Raw genomic sequence first — 19,435 nt, forward strand, 5'->3', positions numbered from 1 at the left:
TATATTTAATGTCCTTCCTTTCCTGGAGAGGCTTTAATGTGTTAACACGTGGCGAATGGTGATTTGTTCTAACCCAGGTCCGGCTCTACCCGGAAGCTTTTTTCTCCTCTTGTTTTAATGGTGCATTTCAAGAAACTACATGTGTTGTAATTTCGGGGGGTGTGGTTTTTATTTTTTTGGGCTAGGATTAGGATGGGCTCTCCTTTCCCTCCACGTTGTTTTAGCCCTTTACCCACAGGGTTTTTTTATATAATATCTGAACACTAGGGTTGGGTTATTGTTATCAACGCAGGCATGTAATTACCTGGAGGTGAAGCTGCATTCGACCATTTGGAAATGGATTGACAGTGTAGTGTGTAACACCATATTTGAATGATTTTATTTATCCTGGCTGTTACCTCAAGTGATGTTTCATGGATGTTGTGATGAGTCTCAAAGGGACAAAAAGTTGTCATCGGAGGGTGGCTGTAACACCTCAGATGTTCTGGAATAAAATGGGGGGTAAATCGGACCAATGGCTGCGATTTAACGGAAATGAAACAGTTCCGTATTGGGTGCGTTGAGAGTGTTTCCGGGCACTGGCAGCATTGCGAACAACCCTGCAATTGTTATAATAATATTCTTTATTGCCACATGTAGGCTTACATTAACACTGCAATGATGTTACTGTGAAAAGCCCCTAATCGCCACATTCCGGCACCTGTTCGGGTACACGGAAGGAAAATTCAGAATGTCCAATTTACCTAACAGCACGTCTTTCAGAAATTGTGGGAGGAAACCGGAGCGCCCGGAGGAAACCCATGCAGATTCCACACACAGTGACCCAAGCTGGGAATCGGACCTGGGACCCTGGTGCTGTGAACCAACAGTGCTAGCCATTGTGTACTACGGGACTTCGCTTCATTTCTGGGCCTTGGCGAGGAATGCCCCACCAAGGCTACACTTAGCTCAGCTCGGCAGTTCAGGAAGAAATCAAAAATGACACCCTGACCTCAAGACCTTACATCCCACCTCATAAGGACAGGGCATCCCTTGCAGCCTGATCCCTGGCACAGACAAGATACCACCTGGGCACCTTTGCACTGCCAGACAGGTTGCCTGCGTGGCACTGCCAGGGTCCCAGGGAATGCCACGGTGGCATCAGAGTGCCAGGATGCTACCTTACCCTGAGTCTGCCCACCCAGGCTCCCCCCATATTCAAGTGAGACTATCTACTCATTTGAATATGCAAATCTGGACCCTGACCTCAATGGGAGGAATCCACATCTTGATGCCTCACGCCACTTTTCAGGGGTCCCTCATCTCTCGCAAACGTAAATGAGCCACCTTCTGAGCTCGACTGATTATTTTAAAGTAGTTTGTGTAACTATGAGTGGCTTATTTGTGCTTGCTGGAAACAATGGATATTAGTTTGTCATAGGGCTTATCTCTCTGGAACCAAAAGAATATGTTAAACCTTATTTCTTTTTTTGAATTACGGTAGCTTGGGGAGCCTTCTAGTTTCCCGTTGCCTTCTCTATGGCATCACTTTGCCCAATCAGAATTAACTTGCAAACCAATCAGCATCCATTTTTCTTGTAGTACTAAATAATGTGCTCATTTGAAATTTGGCAGTCTTGCATTTATCCTGATGTGAGCAAGATTTTTAAAAAAGCACAGCTACATGCCTCTGTGTATAACTTTAATATTACTGAACAATCAAGCAACAATATTAATGAGTTATAGCACTAGTTTCAGTAGCCTGTGATGAAGACGGTGTCACAATGCCAAGCAAAATGTTGCTGTATTTCTGAAATTGTCAGCATTCATGCATTTATGCATTCATAGCAAGTAAAAGAGCCACCAACAAATGTGCACAGACTTTTGTTAACGCATTTCAGCTTCTACTGCAATGAATATTTATTGTTCCTGCCTTCAAAAAAGTGATTTTATAATCCAGATGGAAATCCAAAGTGTGTATGACTGAAGATGTCAGTTAAATGCAACAAATCTTGGTTCAGAGTTTATTAGCCAAGGTCTATTATGAAGTTTTCAGATGTGGATAGCTTTTTGTTTTCCAGTCTAATATTGAGTCACCCTGCATTAGGATTGCTACTGTTCCATATTCAGCGGGAAATGAACTATCAATCATATGATCTATTAATAGAGTATACAGGATGTGCCTCAAATTCACAATCCACATTGTACTGCAGTAGAGTTTTCATAATTTTACAAAGAAACTATTTCAGATTTTGAAATGATTACATTCATATGCAACATGCGCATGTTTTTAATACAAATAATTTTTTTGCTTGACGAGGACATCCTTTGCACTATTTTTTTCTTGTTCTGAATTATTTTAATAAGCTTTGATTTACTGATTATAGATAATACCTGTTGTGCATTGTGCTGTTTGTTTATGCTTGAAGAATTAAGAGAGGCATTCAACCAAGCCAGTTCTTGAATGTTGCAAGGTTTTAGCCGAGCTCTTTCATAGCTTCTCTGAAAACCCTTTCAACGTGTTGAATTTTGTATATATCATGATGGATAGCAACAGGATCAAAAATAACTTGGATGTCAGTTGGCATGGTGGTGCAGTGGTTAGCACTGCTGCCTATTGGCGCTGAGGAGCTGGGTTCGATCGCAGCCCTGGGTCACTGTCCGTGTGGAGTTTGCACATTCTCCCTGTGTCTGGGTGGGTCTCACCCCCACAACCCAGAAGATGTGCAGGGTAGGTGAATTGGCCAATCTAAATTGCCCGTTAATTGGAAAAATGTTCAAAAAAATTGTAATTAAAAAAATAATAACTTGATGCCAAAACTCTCTCAACTGCAATTAAGCAAAGGTTTATCTTGGAAAGTTTGCATATGTCACAGCCGTCTGCTGCATTCTAGATTTGTTTAAAACCAGCTCATTAAAAATTTTAATACACTTTTTCATCTTTTGGCCTAGTTTTCAAGATTTGCAGGTGGGTGCTGAGAGGGGTACAGCGGTTTATGATTCAAAAGTGCCAGTCATAAAGTGCTGGCGCATCATTGTTGAATTAGTGGTATTTGACCATGGTTATTTTTTTCTCTCATGCAGGGCCTCAAGTATCTCACCTCCCAGGTGATTGCTTGGGCTGGATTTTCATGAGTCCTAATTGGGACTGAAATGGAGGCGGCGCAAGAAAAAATGGACGAAAATTTGGAATTCCTGCCTCCATTTCCGGCGCTGACTATTTTCACTGGCACTGGAAAGGGGGTGGGTTATGACCTCCAAGCCACCTGGTGTTTAAAGTTGGTGTCACCATTGTAAAGATGTCCAATTCAGATCTCCCATGATTTTCATGGAGCTGGCCACTATTGAGACGGCCCTTTGATTTACATCTGATGAGTGAGGTTGTGAACTGTGACCTGGATATTCCTGCTTTACTGTTCATTAAGAAATACTGCAATCTGAGGTGTACCCAGCTGGTAGGGTTTTGGATGGGGTTTGTTTTTTCCCCACAAATGGCTGGTGTTTCCTTCAAAGAAAATGATCAGTTCTGTAGAGATTTGAAGGGACTCTAAGGTGTTATTAAAGGATTGCAAGTGAACACTTGGGTGAGTGCATGAAGTTGAGTATTAATGGTAAAGAGAGTAAGACGGGGTGAGAATGGGTGATGAAGAGAGTATCGTGCCACCCCTAGTAGACAAGCAAATTACTGTGGATGCTGGAATCTGAAACCAAAGAGAAAAAGCTGGAAAATCTCAGCAGGTCTGGCAGCACCTGTAGGGAGAGAAAAGAGTTAATGTTTCGAGTTCAGACGACCCTTTGTCAAAGCTCTTTGGACTAAAAACGGTTGTTCTTTTCTCTCCCTACAGATGCTGCCAGACCTGCTGAGATTTTCCACCTCTAGTAGATGTTATTTAACACATTAATGGGTGGTTTTCATGTCATCTACTTATTTAAATAAACTAAGTACGAGCAGCACGGTGGCGCAGTGGTTAGCACTGCTGCTTCACGCCACCAAGGACCCGGGTTCTATCCCGGCCCTGGGTCACTGTCCGTATGGAGTTTGCACATTCCCCCTGTGTCTGCGTGGATCTCACCAAAAAATGTGCAGGGTAGCTGGATTGGCTACGCTAAATTGCCCCTTAATTGGAAAAAAAAATAATTTTAAAAGATGAAAAAAACGGAGTTAACATTTTATGAATGATAAGATGGTTATAATCACAATGCATTTTAAAATTGTCAGTTTTATTATATTGCAGTAACTTTTGAAATATTGTGTGGAAGGGACTATCTGCATGGAATTAATTTTGCCCCCTGGGGTTTGAGTTGCATATAGGAAATGGGTTTCTGCAACGGCTGTGTGGTGGTTTCATCAGAAGGAAGTATTAAAAGGATTGGCAAACTGGTTTTGTTCATTACCGTGCTAGATACGGTAGTGTGCCAGTTTTGTAAGTATACCACTAACAACCATCTAAGTCATTTTGTTAAATTTAATTTGTAAATCAGTGTGCGATAAAATACATTATTACTTTACTGTTTCTGCAGCAGCTATATTTCATTCTGTCAAATAAGGCTAGTTTATTGATTTTTGCTACAATATTATTCTGCAAATTAGAGGTGCATATTGCATCCTCCGCATTGTTGGTAGTAGGGAAAAATATCACATTTAAGACAACATGCACTTGTGCAGTTAAATTCAGGTCTGCCATAGGTACCTTCTCTGGTCGAGTATCTCTGGAAAAAATACATTTGTTGAAGCTTTTCATCCTGCACTCATCAGAACATTTGGAAAAATATCATATGTAAAGGGATGACAATTTGTACTTCTATAGAACTTACCTTTGTGCAATAGTAGAAAATAAGGAGCACACCATACTCGCTCATCTTTAGCCAGGTGGTATAGTCTTGATGGGCTAGATGGTCTCATTTTGTGCTGCACTTTTCTATGATTCTGTTATTTTCTAAATTCCCCCAGCATTTTTATCCTCTTCGTCTCTGGGAAATACAACTATTCCTTCAATAAAATAATTTTGCTGTCTTGCTCAACCTTGCCCAAGTGTTTGGTTAGCTATTCTAATATCACGTAATGTGAGATTTTGTTTTAAGATCCCTCCTGTGAAGTGCTGTAGAAGGTTTTGCTGTCTTTAAAGGTGCTATGGAAATGAAGTTCTTTATTTCTATCCCCAAACCAATGTCTGTTGAAACAAAATTGTGAAAATTCACTTTTATGCTCAGCAGCAATGTGGATTTATATCATACCTTTATCATGGAACATGTTGCAAAAGGTTAGAATAAATCGGATGAAGGAACCAATGCTGAATGATACTGGGCGAGTTTGGAAAGATGACTGAAAGTTGGATAGATTGGGAAAAGATGTTCGAGATGAAAAATGAAACATTAATTGAGTTCACGACTATCGGGCAAGGTAGTTGAAAACTATGAATCGTGGGATAAAGAGTTGGCGGGTGCGCAAAAGGGTGAGTGGCAGGATTGAGGAATAGGGCAGTGATAAAATCATTAATTTTACGGTTGAATGATTTTCACAGTACTTTTGGACAGAAGTCGAAAAATTCGCACGCACCACTGCGGTTCATTGAAATTATAGTGATGAACCTTTTCTTGTGTATTTCCTTTTGGCTTTGTGAGGAACTTGTGAATAATCTTAAAAGTATTGGCAGGAAGTAGTTCTCTTATTGTAGAATGGTGCTTATTTGCACAAGGGCTGTATTGGCAGATATGCAAAAATCCGATTAAAAGTGGCCAGAAAGCTGCTTCCCTTGCAGAAAAGAATGGCGCGGGGCTTACCCCTAAATTTGGAGGTTGTTATCAGTATTTCGGTTTCTAAAATGAGGTGTGGGTTTAGGGTGTGTGACAATTTCTAGCTGTTTTGAAAGAAAGGGGAAAAAGTACTGTTCCAATTGCAAACCATAAAGCATATTCTGGTGTTTTATTTGTTCAAACCCAGATTTCTAAGCTATGTTGTAATTAAAGTGGGGATTAAACATTTTTGTTGTCATAATGTTTGGTTTGCCTTAAAATGATAATTGACATTGGGCAGGGATGTTATTGTGATTGATACATGATACAAGTCTGCATCTGGCACTTCTGAAAATTACTTTATTAATTTTTTTTTAAAGTCCTCTCGAGGTTCTGTTATAAAACCCATGGGGACGACCCGATTGATCTCCCCATGGAGCTCGTGGAATGTTGGCTGAAGTACCAAGGCCCAACAGTGGGGCTCGTTAATTCTCTGAGATGAAAGCCGGCTCAAGAGGGAACTGGCATTTCGGGATGACCCCGGCTGGGGACCATTGCTTAATTGCTTTATTTCCTAATTGTGAGTAGGAAGTAAACTACTTTTGACTTAGCTTTTCGGGGCTCCTCATTGACTACAATAGGTGCATTAAGTCTTGTGATACTGTAGGCTCAGTACATTTGAGCACGTTTCTTTGTGGATTTTCCAATTACCAAAGATTTAATATGACCACAGTTCCCTTTTATTGTAAAGCATCAGGTAAATGTCTACTTTTTAATTTCAGAAGCTGGACTTAAAGTTTTGTTGTTTCCTGCAATTTTTCCATATTTTCAAGATCATATCTTTGAGGCATGAATCTAGATTTTCACCAAGTTGGTTTGCCTTGGGAGACTTTTAAATATGACAGGTGGGCCTCAATTCTGGGATTCCCAATTCCTTTCGGCCTTTCTGATTTAAGAGAGTGCCTTTTAAAGGGTGGGATCTGATTCCCATCGAAAGCCCTCATCAAGCATTTCCACACTGGGTATCATGGAGTCGGGCCAGGTTTTTAAAGAGTCATGGCTCACAGTTCCTCAGAGGAGTCATGAACTCTAGTCTTCATGAGGGCTCCTTTTTTAAAAGGTAAGTTCAAAAGGTCCTCCTTAAGCCCCCATTCAGTCCCTATGGCCCCTCATGCCCCCGATTAATGAGCAATGTCACTTCCATGCCCATTGCCTCACTATATAGTGTCTATAACCTGCTGTAGAGTCAACCTTACCATACATCAGTCAACTGAGGAATACTCAATGCTGACCAGGAAGAGGGCGTAAAATGTTCTCTGTCCACCTTAATCATTCGGGGCAGCATGGTGGTTAGCATAAATGCTTCACAGCTCCAGGGTCCCAGGTTCGATTCCCGGCTGGGTCACTGTCTGTGCGGAGTCTGCACGTCCTCCCCGTGTGTGCGTGGGTTTCCTCCGGGTGCTCCGGTTTCCTCCCACAGTCCAAAGATGTGCGGGTTAGGTGGATTGGCCATGCTAAATTGCCTGTAGTGTCCTAAAAAGTAAGGTTAAGGGGGGGGGGGGGGGGGTTGTTGGGCTACGGGTATAGGGTGGCTACGTGGGTTTGAGTAGGGTGATCATTGCTCGGCACAACATCGAGGGCCGAAGGGCCTGTTCTGTGCTGTACTGTTCTATGTTCTATTACAAAATTGCTGGTAACATAAATGAGAAAGGACGAAGGAAGACAAAGTAACAGCATGATCATTGGTGGTAGGTTACTTGTGACTAAGCTACTCCTACTAGCCCCAGAGAGCACCAGGATCTCAAACCTGAGACTAAGGTCATGGTTTACTAGACAGTAGTGATCTCCACTCGCCTGCATGCTTTGGAAACTTGGACAGCCTGCAACAGGCACCTCAATGCACTGGAGAAGTAACATCAGAGGTGCCGTCACAAGCTCCCCCCAAATCCGATGTCAAGGAAGATCCAACAGCAACATCCTCCCGACATGCTTGACATCAAGGTGCTAATCACTCAAAATCAACTCCACTGGGGGTGGCATGTTAGCACTGGGACTGCGGCGCTGAGGATCCGGGTTCGAATCCCAGCCCTGGGTCACTGTGCTGGTTAGGTGGATTGGCCTCGCTAAATTGCCCCTTAATTGGAATTTTAAAAATCAACTCCGCTCGATGGGGCATGTTGGCCATGTGTCTGATCAAACATCCACGCTGATTCTTGGGAGTCCCTGGCCTTAGAATGACCAAAATGGAGAAGATTTACTCGGGAAGGCACCGAACACCTCGAGTGATTTTGCCAGGAGCGCGCAGAGGCAAAGTTGAGGTCCCTGGGAAAGCGTACAAGGTTCTGGATCCACCTGATTCTTCAAGCAGAACCTGCCTGTTTATGGCACAGTCTGCAGATAGTACATTGATTGGACTGGGTCAGTTATCTCCGAACACATGGAACCGGGGTTATCTCTGAACTAGAGTGGGGGCAAGTCATCCTTGATCCTGAGGGACTGCCTAAAAGAGGAAGAAGATCCCACCTAACATTCTGTCGTCTATGAGGAATTTAAATTGAACTCTGAAGTTTTGAACATCTCTGAAAAGTTAACAGCAGCTAACCAGAAGAATGAATTTTTAATTATTTAAAAATGGTCTGGTGCATAAAGTCAATGTTAGCAACTAGTTAGAAGATGGAGTGAAGTCATATTGAGGGGAATTTGTATTGAACAGTTTCTTGTGCACAGCACGGTGCAACTTTATTACATGCAGTTTTTCTGTAGTTTATTGAACTTTTGCTGCATGCTGTTAAAGTTGCGTTCTTTGTTCCGTTTGCCAGAGGCAGTGATTATAAGGAACCACTTGCAAATTGAAACAAATGTAAGAAAAACTGCTGATTTTTGCATCGCTTGTTACAAGTACATTATTATTATGAATCAAGATTTTTCTCTGTTTATTGGAAACATATTTGCAAAGAACAACAAAAAAGGAAAACTACACATTATTTTGGCTCACTGCAATACGTAATACAAGCACAATGTAACAGCCCATCACAAAATTATTAATGCACAGTGATTCCTAATAAGATGTGCAATGGCTGTTTTACTAAATTAAGAATTTGCGACTCTTAATCGTGTCTCACCTGTTTCCATATGTGTTAGTTTTACTGGTGTCTTGATCAAATTGTCACTTTTCATATCTGATACCAGAAAGTAAAGGCTTTAAAAAATAACCCATTATCTATCTCCTTTTCTCAAATCTCCATCTCCGTTCCAGTTTTTCTGTCTCGTTCCTGCCGTTACTAGCCTCTCTGTTCCTGCCTCACTTTCTCCCTCTCCTGCTGCCTTTTCTGCGCACGTGCTTCCCCTATCCCTCTCTACTTTATCTTTCTACTTCTCTTCTCATACTTTCTCTGCATTTATCCACTTTTCTTTTTTGTACTCTCCCTTTCCATGGACCATTACAGCACACAGGGAGGTCCAGCCCATTATATGCGTGATGGCCACAGGCTAGAACAATCCAAAATTGCACTCCTACTTTGTGCTTTATACCTTTAATCTTGTATCTTCCTCTGGTTTTGTATATCAATCCATTTTTCTATTGAAAGATGCATTGATCTCTGCCTCCACTGCTCCCAGTGCATGCATTCTTGCAGAATAAGGCGAATTGGAAAGTTACTGTTAATTATGAGGTGATTTTTAGGCTTGAATTTCATTTTAAGGTGCTAGTTGAAATCTGTGATCTGCTTCCGATTCATTTATGTAATTGTTATTCTTGTTGCCTGGGAAACACAAGTGAGTAACCGACAGCATTGGTGATGAGGAAAGTTGAATTATGCAAGCATTTTATCTTTGTGGTTGTTCCTGTACCACATCTGATGATTGGATCTCATGAGAATTTTTGTTCTTCATGAAGATGACGCAACTGAAAGCAAGTAGTCTGGTGAGAAGAGGTTTCAACAGTGATGCCAGTGTAGCTGCTTCCCAAACTATTATATTGAAAAAAAAGTGCAACATTAACAACGGCTTGCATTTTATATATTGCTTTTAAAACTCAAACTGGATACATATTTCACTTACTTATTGTGAGAAATTTAGGGTTGGTACAATTGTTCAGGTCTTGTGTAAAATTTATATTTAAATTTTCTGCCTATTTCTCTGTGTGTTCTAAATAAGGCACCATCAATCTTTCTCTTGTGGCACTCAGTCATACCTGTGCACTGTAAGTCCTATTGCATCACATGTATACTTTTTCTTTTGACAATTAGTTCCTGTTAACAATTGCTAATTGTTCAAAAAGTGAAACAAGAGACTTATGAAGGACTTGACATGTTGAAAGTTTATGGAGAGTGATTAATATGATTCTGGGACTTGCCCAATTTGTGCAAAATGCTGAAGTAAATGAGGCAATCTCCTAACAGAAAGACTGCTGGATGGCAGATATCAAGAAGCATGGAGGTGTTATTATCCCAGTTGATATAAATGGGTGGGAAGATCCCGGAATGGATCCTTGGCTGAAACACAGTAACTTTCCATTTTTTTTTTAAAGCATGAATGAACATAGTCATAGGACTGCCAATTAATTTTTAACAACGATTAAACAAAATCTAACCTGAAAAATTGGAACTCCCTCCTTAGCTTAAACAAATGTACATAGATTTTAAGATTAACAAGGATTACAAAGTATATATTAACCTACAATGTCTCAGTAACACCAAGTCCCTTTAAACATTAAGATGGTCTTTTAAAAAAAAAATACACTCTGCTCTGAGCCCAAGTGAATGTTTGTGGATTTTTCCTCCGAATCCCTCCAGATGATTGTCACATGAGTTTCCAAACTCCACTCACGCCCTTTAAGATTTATTTGTCTTAACTGCTATACGAAAGGTTCATATGTGCTTTATCTCTCCATTCCCAGACTCTAAAATTGCATCAAACATTTGATCTATCTCTGAGGTCTGGTTTCCCACATTTAATTCTGGTTACTGCAGCTGTCTCTTTTTCCTTCACAACATTGTTGGTGTTTCCCTTTGAATTCTCATCTGAACAATACCTTAGTCTCTGCTTTCTTAACTTCAGTCTTCAGACATTCTTTCTGTCGCAATTTCTTAGCCCTAGTTATCTGAAATGTAGCGGTTTTTTGGGAAGCTTGCCTCTTTGCAGCTTCCTTTTCCTGCTCAGCTTCTTCTGGCACAGTTGAGAGATGTACGCTTCCTGGTGTACTATCTTCAGCTGCAATATATCCAACTAAAACTAAACGGTGGAACTCTTTTCTATCTTAAAAGGCTCCCAGTTGCTAAGCAACCACTGCTACTTCTGCCAGCCTATTTATTCTTCACACCATAGCCCTCTCTAAACACAGTAGGATCATAGTTGGAATTGAAATCAACCCCCACACATATGAGCATCTTTGTCCATCATAAATCTGACCATAGGTTTTACCCTTCCAGGCACATAAAAGTTCAATTAAACCCACTTTGAAATATATCTTAGTTCTAAAGTTTACCAACACAAATATAAAGAATTAGAATTCTGAACAAAGGAAACAATATTCAATCTACTGTATCACCAGACGCACGGGTTAGTAAAAGGGACAGCTCAATGTTTTCAGTCAGCCATATATTTGTAAATCCATTTTTAAAATTGGGAGGTAAGACATTTTACTAGCAGGCTAGCTTTCTGTGGAGCAAAAGCAGAAGGTAATTTTAGTTGAGCTTCTTGACAGCGTATGCAGATCAGGAAAAAAAATCCAGCGATGTCATGAGGATGTGATCTGCACACACATGGCTGCAAAATAGGCTACTGACAGCTGCATGAGTGACTCCAAGCATCTGATCACATCACAAAGACGGGTACAGATGAGGAGGGAGGGGCATCTGGTTCCATGCATAAAATCTACAATCCCCATCTGGCTCTGCCAGAAAGGTGTTGCAGATGTGAGTTTGTATGCATTTGCATTGTGCTTCAGGATTGACATCCAGGAAGAAGCACAGCTTGTCCTAGAATCTTGTAGGGGGTAATAATGTTGGCATCAGACCTGACCATAGCAGGATTCCTGACAATAAGTGGATTAGATGAGCGTATTGAGCTACATTGGGGGGAAAAAAAAGAAAGCTCAAATGTATTGCTTGACACTTGTTCACCAAGGCTAGGGGAGTGTATTATTGGTGACAACTGAGAAAAATATTCAGCCATCTGTTGCCTCATTATTCATTAATCCATTGGCTAGGTGTAATGTAATCTTTTCTGTACAGTAGCTCTCATTCAAGAATAACTAGCCTTCAACCTCGGGTGACATTGGTTTGCATATTTAGAAAGGAAAAGTGGGGATGGTAAATTAAACTTACCCTGGCATATTCCTCCCACCTGGATTATGACAAATGAACAGGCTCTGAGTTGCTCACAAAGAAAACCTCCATCTCGCAACAACATTTTGGCTAAGGCTAGCCTGTGATCATTTTCGATTATCGATTGTGTCCAGTTTGAGAATTTTCTCTAAATAGTAATAAGAATGTGATATTGGGGCTAATTTTGTGGGGCATTGGTAAAAGTGATTACATTTTGTGTAAAGCTAATAGTTTGAGAGGAATTTATGATGAGGGTAAGTGAAGGGAATATTTTCACTGAGCACTGGTTCATCTCAATAATGCCTTTTGCCCCACCAGAGGCTGTCACCCCTCTCATTTGTTTTTTTTAATGTTTTGATTTTCTCTTTAAAGAGGAGGTCGGTGCAGATTCGATGGGCTTAATGGCCTCCTGTGCTATATGGGTTCTATAATTCTAGTGTTTATCTCTGCGTGTTTGTTTTTTTTTATAATAAACAATTTTATTGAGGTAGTTTTTGGCTTTATAAACAGTTACAGACATCATCAGAAAGGAAGCAAAAAAGGCAAAAATGTGCAAACATCCACGTACTTTCAATACTTCCATCGTACCGTATTGCACAAGCCCGCTCCCCTCCCACCCATACTACCCGCCATATTTTCCCTCCTACTCTACTCTACCCCCTCCCCCCACCCCCCTGCTGACGCTCACTCTCCCGCAAAGAAGTCAATAAATGGTTGCCACCTCCGGGTGAACCCCTGCACAGATCCCCTCAAGGCGAACTTAATTTTTTCCATTCCCAGGAAACTTGACATGTCCGCAAGCCACCACTCAGTCTTTGGGGGCTTTGAGTCCCTCCACGCCAATAATATTCGTCGCCGGGCTATCAGGGAAGCAAAGGCCAGCACATCGGCCGCTTTCTCCCCCTGGACGCCCGGGTCTTCCGAAACCCCAAAAATTGCCACCCCTGGACTCATCACCACCCTTGTTTTTAGACCTGGGACATGACCCCCCGCAAATCCCTCCCAGTACCCCCTCAGCTCAGGGCATGCCCAAAACATGTGCACATGGTTCGCTGGTCCTCCCGCGCACCTAGCGCATTTGTCCTCTATCCCGAAAAATTTGCTCATCCGAGCCACCGTCATATGGGCCCGGTGAACGACCTTAAATTGGATCAGCCCGAGCCTAGCACATGTCGCGGTCGAGTTTACCCTACTCAGGGCCTCTGCCCACAGCCCATCCTCCATTTCCCCGCCTAGCTCCTCCTCCCATTTAAGTTTCAGTTCCTCTGTCTGGGACCCTTCCTCCCTCATGAGCACCTTATAAATACCCGAGACTCTACCCTCCCCTTCGTCCCTCCCAGAGACTATTCTGTCTAGGATCCCCATTGGCGGGAGGCGCGGGAAAGATGGGACCTGTCTACGAACAAAGTCCCGCAACTGTAGGTATCTAAAATCATTTCCCCTTACCAACCCAAATTTCTCCTCCAAGCTCCTCAAACTCGCGAAGCTCCCTTCCAGGAACATATCACCCACCCTTCCCGCCCCTGCTCGCCGCCATACTCTGAACCCCCCATCCATACTGCCGGGGGCAAACCGATGGTTGTCGCAGATTGGCGCCCAGACAGACGCCCCCATCTCCCCCACATGCCTCCTCCACTGGCCCCATATCCGCAGGGTCGCCACCACTACCGGGCTGGTGGTGTACTTGGCCGGCGGCAGCGGTAGAGGAGCCGTTACCAGGGCTTCCAAACTGGAGCCCCTGCACGAAGCCGCCTCCACCCGCTCCCAAATAGACCCCGTACCCACCATCCACTTCCTTATCATAGCGATGTTGGCCGCCCAGTAATAATTGACCAGACTCGGCAAAGCCAGCCCTCCCTCGCTGCGGTTCCTCTCCAACATCGCCTTCTTCACCCGCGGAGACTTTCCCGCCCAGACAAAGCTCATGATCAGCCCGTTAACTCTTTTGAAGAAGGACTGTGGGATAAAGATCGGGAGGCACTGAAAAATAAACAAAAATCGAGGGAGGATTGTCATCTTTACAGTCTGCACCCTCCCTGCCAGCGACAGCGGGAGTGCATCCCATCTCCGAAACTCTCCCTTCATTTGCTCCACCACCCTGGCCAAATTTAACTTATGCAGCCTGGCCCAGTCTCATGCCACCTGGATTCCCAAATACCGGAAATTTTCCTCAACTAACCTAAACGGTAGCCCTCTCAATCTGTTCTCCTGGCCCCTTGCCTGTACCACAAACATTTCACTCTTGACCGTATTTAATTTGTATCCTGAGAACTGGCCGAACTCCCTCAGCATTCCCAGTATAGTTCCCATCCCGGCCACTGGGTCCGACACGTACAGGAGCAGGTCGTCTGCATAAAGAGAAACCCTGTGTTCAACCCCGCCCCTCACCATCCCCTTCCAACCCTCTGCGGCTCTCAGCGCAATTGCCAGCGGCTCTATGGCCAGCGCAAACAGCAGCGGGGAGAGCGGGCAGCCCTGCCTGGTCCCTCGGTACAACCTAAAGTACTCCGACACTTCTCTGTTGGTCCTGACGCTGGCCCTCGGGGCCTGATATAATAATTTGATCCAATCCACCAATCCCTCCCCGAACCCAAACCGTCCGAGCACCTCCCATAGATATTCCCACTCCACCCGGTCAAAGGCCTTCTCGGCGTCCATAGCCACCACTACCTCCACCTCTCTACCCGCCGGGGGCATCATTATCACATTGAGCAATCTCCTCAGATTGGCCGCCAGCTGCCTACCTTTCACGAACCCCGTTTGATCCTCCCCAATCACCTCCGGTACACAGTCCTCCATTCTACCCGCCAGTACCTTTGCCAGGAGCTTGGCATCTACATTAATCAGGGAGATTGGCCTGTAGGACCCGCACACCTCCGGGTCTTTACCCCGCTTTAATATCAGAGATATGGTGGCTTGTGACATCGTCGGCGGCAGGGTCCCTCTGTCCCTTGCCTCATTGAAAACCCTCGCCAAGACCGGGCCCACCAGCTCCGAGAACTTCCTATAAAACTCTACTGGGTATCCATCCGGCCCCGGGGACTTCCCCGACTGCATGGCCTTTAGGCCCCCCAATAACTCCTCTACTCTAATCGGGGCCCCCAGCTCTTCCACTCGCCCCCCCCCCCCCCCCCAACTGTTGGGAATGTTAACCCATCCAGAAACCTTTTCATCCCCTCCGGTTCTTCTGGCGGCTCCGAAGTATACAGCTTACGATAGAAGTCCCGGAATACCCTATTCAATTCTGCCGGATCCTCCACTTTGCGCCCCCCCTCGTCCCTCACTCTACCTATTTCCCTGGCCGCCTCCCTCCTCCTAAGTTTCTGCGCTAACAGTCTGCTAGCCTTTTCCCCATACTCGTACACCACTCCCCTCGCCTTCCTAAGCTGTTCCGCGGCCCTGCTCGTGGATAGTGCCCCCAGTTCCGCCTGTAGCCTCTGCCTCTCCCTGAGTAAAACCTCCCCCGGGGACTCCGCGTGCTCTTCATCTATCCGGCCCATTTCCCTGACCAATCTATCCATCTCTGCCCGGTCTGCCTTGGCTCTATGGGCCCCAATTGAAATCAGCTCCCCCCGCACTACTGCCTTTAGCGCCTCCCACACGGTCGCCGCTGAGACCTCCCCAGTGTCATTCACCTGCAGGTAATTTTTTATGCATTTCCGAAGCCTCTCGCAGATACCCTCCTCCGACAGCAGTCCCACATCTAGCCTCCATTGCGGGCGTTGATAACTCTCACCCCCGAACTGCAGGTCCACCCAATGCGGGGCATGGTCTGAAATGGTAATTGCTGAGTATTCCGTGTTCTTTACCTCCCCCATACAGTCCCTGCTTAGCACAAAGAAATCTATCCTGGAATATACTTTGTGGACGTGCGAGTAAAACGAGTAGCCCCTTCCTGTTGGCTGTCCCTCTCTCCAGGGGTCCACTGCCCCCATTTGCTCCATAAACCCTTTCAGCTCCCTTGCCATTGCTGAGAGTCTACCCGTTCTGGGACACGACCGATCCAAAGTCGGGTCAAGGACCATGTTAAAGTCCCCTCCCATTATTAGCCTGCGAGAATCCAAGTCCGGGATCTTCCCCAGCACTCTTTTAATGAAGTCCACGTCATCCCAGTTCGGGGCATATATATTCACCAGCACCACTCTTCTCCCCTCCAGCCTGCCCCGTACCATCAGGTATCTGCCCCCCCTGTCTGCGGATATGCTCTCTGCCTCAAATTGCACGCGCTTGTTGATCATGATTGCCACCCCTCTGGACTTCGAGTCCAAGTCCGAGTGGAAGACCTGGCTAATCCAGCCCTTCCTTAGCCTGGTCTGGTCTGACACTTTCAGATGTGTCTCCTGCAACATAATTACGTCCGCCCTCAGGGCCCGCAAGTGCGCGAACACCCGCGCCCTCTTAACCGGCCCATTCAGTCCCTTGACGTTCCAGGTGATCAGCCTGGTCGGGGGGCACATCCCACCCCGCCGGTCAGCCATAGCCTTTCTCGGGCCGCCCCCTGACCTGTGCGTCGCGCCCTTCCTGGCCTGCCCTATAGCTGCCTCCACCCTCAACCTCCTTTCCAGTGCCTATTTCAAGTCCCTCTCCCGTCAGCAGAACAACCCCCCCCTCGCCTAACCCCACCCCCCGATACCCCCACCCCTGCCATCTACTGGCTGTAACTTTCCCCCCCCATCTGACTTCCTTGACTAGCCAATCTGCTAGCCCGGTGACTCAACACTCCGGCGCCTTCCTGTCCCATTCCCCTTGTTTCCCCGCCCTCCTCCCCACCCACTGGGGCAAGCCGGCTCCAGTGTCTTCCGCGAGCTGCACAAAAAGCCCAAACAGGAAAAAAAAAGGGATAAGCCACAGAAAAAAGAGAAAAAGCACATAAATGTCCATGAACAAAGGAAAGAGTCTCAAATGTTCCGCTTGGCCCCTTTGGCCCAGCAAACCGTTGAGCAGCAGTCCAGGCACATTCGGCGTTCCTCCCCACAGAAATCCTCGGGCCCTAACTCGCGTCCTTGGGGCCTCCTTTCGGGACCAGCCCCAGGTCCCTCACAAAATCCATCGCTTCTTCGGGCTCGGAAAAGTAGTGGTGTTGACCCTGGTGCGTGACCCATAGCCGAGCTGGGAACAGCAGACCAAACTTCACGTGTTTCTTGAGCAGCACCTCCTTGACATTCTTAAAGGCTGCTCGCCGCCGAGCCACCTCCTGGCTTAGGTCCTGATAGATGCGGAGAACACTGTTATTCCACGTGCTGCTCCTGGCGCTCTTTGCCCACTGCAGCACCCGCTCCTTGTCCATGAACCTGTGGAACCTAATCACCATCGGGCGGGGGGGGGGGGGGGGGGGGTCCGCCCAGCCGCCCCTGCCTTGCCTGCACCCTGTGTGCCCCCTCCAGCTCCAGCGGTCGCGGAAAGGCTTCGGCCCCCATCAGCTGCTCCAGCAGGTCTGCTACAAACGCTGCAGCATCAGCTCCCTCCGCCCCCTCCGGGAGGCCGACCATCCTCAGATTGTTCCTGCGGACTCTATTCTCCAGCTCCTCCACTCTGTCCAGCAGTCTTCTCTGCCGCTCTTTCAGGCCGTCCACTTCTAGCGCTGCAACCGTTTGCGCATCCGCCTGCTCCTCCACCGCTTCTCCCAGCTCCTTAACTTTAACATCCTGGGCGTCCAGCCTCTGGTTCAGCTGATCCACCGCTTTCTGGATTGGGTCCAAGCTGTCCCGCTTCAGCGCTTCAAAACTGGACTTCATTACCTGGAGCATGTTATCCAGCGCCAGCTGGATTGCTGAGTCCGGGGTCCGTGTGTCCGCCATCTTAGGTCCCAGGTAATTTTCTTCCGGTCCTTGTCTCTGTCCCTTTTTCTCCTTCTTCTTCTGCTTTCTGGAATCCCGCTGTTCCATATGCCGCAGCCCGCTCCTCAGCACCTCCGCTGCCGCTTTCCTTCGCCCAGCTCCTTCAATTTTACCTCCTGGGCATCTGAAGTGGGTCCAAGCTGTCCCTCCTCAGCAACACCAAACTTTTTCTTTTTCCCTTTGTCCTGGAGGAAGGAAGGAGGGAGGAAGGTAAGATGGCGGACCCATCAGGGTAAGATGGGTCCGCCATCTTACCCTGCAGGTCAGCTTCCTCCTTTCCTCCGTCTCTCTCTCCTTCCTCCTCACCTGCTGGCCTCCCACACTTTCATCTTCTGCAGCCCGCTCTCCTCTTCTGTTCCCGGCAGCCTTTCTGCCGCCTCCGTGGTCCCGCTATCGCGGGGAAACAGCTGTTCAGGCCCGCCGGAGTGAGAGCCCACCGAATGTGCGGCTCACTCGGACATCGCCGCCACCGGAAGTCCCTCTGCGTGTTTGTTTATATAATTCCTTAAGTGTGACTAAAGTCTAAATTGTTTTCCCTTGTAATATACAGTTGAAGTTGGCTGAATATTTACTTCATAACAAACCTTGGTAAGGCCACACTTGGAATATTGCGCACAATTCTGGTCATCACACTACCAGCGGGATGTGGAGGGTTTGGAGAGGGTGCAGAGGAGGTTTACCAGGATGTTGCCTGGTCTAGAGGGTGTTAGATATGTGGAGAGGCTGAATAGACTTGGACTGTTTTCATTAGGAAGACGGAGGTTGAGCAGTGACCTGATAAGAGGTCTACAAGATTATGAGGGGCTTGGGTAGAGTGGATGGGCAGGCAATCTTTCCCAGAGTGGATGGATCAGTCACCAGGGGGCATAGGTTTAAGGTTTGTGGGAAAAGGTTTAGAAGAGATGTGCGAGGCAGGTTTTTTACGTTGAGGGTTGTGAGGGCCTGGAACCAGTTGCCAGGGGAGGTTGTGGAAGCAGGTACATTAACGTCATTCAAAAGGCATCTTGACAAACACATGGATAGGATGGGTATAGAGGGATGCGGCTGAGGGTTTTGGCAAAGGTTGGTATCATGACCGGTACAGGCTTGGAGGGTCAAAGAGCCTGTTCCTGTGCTGTATTGTTCTTTTTCTTTAGCACCTCTGTTTCAAGCATTTGTAGAAGAGATCATATTAAATCACGTGCCTTATTTACGGCTAAATGTGCATGTCTGCGATTGACTAAAGCAATTACTTGAATTTCTAGCAGAGAACATTTGTTTACCTCTTCACTTCACTTCACAGAATGTATCCTCTTTTATTGCTGCCTATTGTTTACTTAGAAATGGCAGGGTTAGGGCAGCATGGTGACACAGTGGTTAGCATTGCTGCCTACGGCGCTGAGGACCTGGGTTCGAATCCCGGCCCTGGGTCACTGTCCGTGTGGAGTTTGCACATTCTCCCCGTGTCTGCGTGGATTTCACCCCCACAACCCAAAGATGTGCAGGATAGGTAGATTGAACACTCTAAATTGCCCCTTAATTGGAAAAAATAATTGGGTACTCTAAATTTATAAAAATAAA

At 45.9% G+C, this 19,435-nt stretch overlaps 1 protein-coding gene across 3 annotated transcripts in view; it reads left to right on the forward strand.

Annotated features, from left to right (window-relative positions):
- ergic1 (endoplasmic reticulum-golgi intermediate compartment 1) overlaps nt 1-19,435 on the forward strand; it is a 145,727-nt gene that overhangs the window by 13,223 nt on the left and 113,069 nt on the right. The window lies entirely within an intron of this gene.

The sequence above is a fragment of the Scyliorhinus canicula genome, chromosome 4 (genome assembly GCF_902713615.1).
Source record: "Scyliorhinus canicula chromosome 4, sScyCan1.1, whole genome shotgun sequence".
NCBI classification, from domain to species: Eukaryota; Metazoa; Chordata; class Chondrichthyes; order Carcharhiniformes; family Scyliorhinidae; genus Scyliorhinus; species Scyliorhinus canicula.